The sequence below is a fragment of the Macaca fascicularis genome, chromosome 13 (genome assembly GCF_037993035.2).
Source record: "Macaca fascicularis isolate 582-1 chromosome 13, T2T-MFA8v1.1".
NCBI lineage: Eukaryota > Metazoa > Chordata > Mammalia > Primates > Cercopithecidae > Macaca > Macaca fascicularis.
In genome coordinates, this window is record NC_088387.1 from 80,934,254 (window position 1) to 80,936,874 (window position 2,621).

Sequence of the window (2,621 nt, forward strand, 5' to 3'; positions counted from 1 at the left end):
TCTTGGGTTCTGACTTTAGACACTAAATAATTCCAGGACGTAAGTGAAAACACATTTCAATTGACCTCTATTCTACTTACTTGGTAAATTAGCCTGCGCATTATTTTTTAAATGAATTTTTTTCTGTTTCTAAAATGCCTTTTCTAGAAAGTTTCTGTCTGTTGAATTCGTTATTTAAAATTGAATCTTACTGCTTTGGGTAAATACCAGTATGATGTTTACTATATATTTGCATTGTGCTGGCATTAGGTAAGGATTTATACAGTGTTCCTTCTTATGATGAGTGACATATTTTATAAGAGGGAAAAACCATGGAAATGAATTCTCACAGTTTAAAAATAAAATATATCCAATGTCTGTCTTGCAAAATATTATAATACCACATAGTTAATAATATAACAATTAATATTCTTAAACATTTCCAAAAGACCAAGTATACTATGAAAATATATTTTTTTTAAAAAGCTACATTAAAACCCTTTGTTGGAATGCTTTCCACTTTCCACAGGACAGAACTAAAATAACATGTTATTCAATTAGTCACAAATACAGTCTTCAAGTTTTTTGCCCATACGCATGAGTATTTTTCTAAAACATGTCTTCTTTGTAGCAGCTAGGCCCTGCCACCACTGTGCTTGGCTGAGTTTACAAATCTGTTATAACGTGTAGCTTCCCTGTGACTTCTCTGGCTCGCCTCTCTTGCTAAGCTTTGTTTCCTAATTAAAATCTTCTGCCACTGCCATAGCTACTACTTCTACTGGAACCGCCATAACCACCTTTGTTTTGTGTTTGGCAAAGTATTGGCCTCCACCACCATAAGGGCCAGAGCTTCTGCCTCTAAAATTTCTTCCCTTTGTGGGTCCAAAATTTGAAGAGTGATTGTTGTAATTGCCAAAATCACTGTAGCTTCCACCACCTCCAAAATTGCTTCCATCATTACCAAATCCATTATAGCCATCCCCACTGCCACCATATCCAACACCACCATGGCTGCCACCAAAGTCACCACAACCACTGAAGTTTCTTCCATGATCAAAGTTGTCATTCCCACTGAAACCACCTCCATGACCACCACCAAAGTTTCCAGAACCACTTCGACTTCTTTGGCTGGATGAACACTAGCCATCTCTCGCTTTGACAGGGCTTTCCTAACTTCACAGTTGTGGCCATTCACAGCATGGTATTTCTGAATGACAGTCTTATCCCTGGAGTCATGGTCGTCAAATGTTACAAAGTCAAAGTCCCTTTTCTTGTCACTGCCTTGGTCAGTCATGATTTCAGTCATTTTAATTTTTCCAAAGTGTTCAAAATAATCTCTTAAGTGATGTTCTTCAGTGTCTTCATTAATGCCACCGACAAATATCTTCTTCACAGTTAAGTGGGCACCTGATCTTTCATAATCTTCTCTTGAGACAGGTCTCTTTGGTTCCATAACTCTTCCATCCACCTTGTGTGGCCTTGCATTTATGGCTGCATCCACCTCCTCCACAGTGGCATATGTGACAAACTCAAAGCTCCTGGAGCACTTAGTGTTTGGATCTCTCATGACTACACAGTCCATGATCATTCCCCACTGCTCAAAATGGCTCCTCACGCTCTCATCAGTTGTTTCAAATCTTAATCCTCCACTGAAGAGCTTCCTCAGCTGTTGCGGCTCTTTAGCAGACTCTGACTTAGACATGATGGCAGAGAGAAGAGAGACTTTAACCATGCTTCTTCAGCGGTATCCATGGGCAGAAAGGCTATGAAAGTATTTTAAGCAAATAAATGTGTTACAAATATTTACAGAACACAAGAATTCTTAGTATTATCAGCGGGTGGTGAAAAATAAATAGACATGTGATAATTTCATTTGAATAAAGAAAGCACAATAAATTATCCCATGAAAAAGTTGAAGAAACAAAAATATTAACTGTCAAAACTTACTAAGATTGAGTGATAAAACTGATGTTTTTTCTGTTGAATCTGGTAACTTTGCGATAGTTTATTCTGGGTAATTTCTATCGAGATACACTATAAAAGTTTGATTTTATTTATAATTTTTATGATACCCTCTTCCCCCACACACTTTCTGGATGAAAACAGCCTGAACTTCTATCATGTTTTCTTTCAAGGAAATGTTTAGTACAGACATACACAAAATAAATAAAACTTAAACCTACTTTGATAAGCTTCTGTAACGCACTGATTCCATATACACACATACATGCACATGTGTATAATTCTACATTGTGTGTGTGTATATATATTTGTGCTAACTTACATACAAACATATCAACTGTGATTACCAATACTGAGATGATATGCGATCGTGTATGAACATGACCATCTAATGACTGAAGACCTTGGTCTAGGAAATCATCTCTTTACTAAAAATTATTATATTTAATTCAATAATGAAAAACAATAATTATTTTCTACTATTTGTAACAGCTTTTGTCCTTTTTGAAACTGTAGGATGTTTTTAAATATTTGAAAAGTTCTCAAAATCTTTCACAAACAGCAGTTTTTTTTTACCCATTACAATTCTAAACAAAGAAATATATGCAGATTGTACATTCTAATTACTATTGGTCTCAAATGGATGCCAATCTATACTGTGAAAATATAATGGAAATTTG

At 35.6% G+C, this 2,621-nt stretch overlaps 1 pseudogene; it reads right to left on the reverse strand.

Annotated features, from left to right (window-relative positions):
* Positions 1-720: 720 nt before the first annotated feature.
* Positions 721-1,681, reverse strand: LOC107127203 (heterogeneous nuclear ribonucleoprotein A1-like; annotated as a pseudogene).
* Positions 1,682-2,621: the final 940 nt, after the last annotated feature.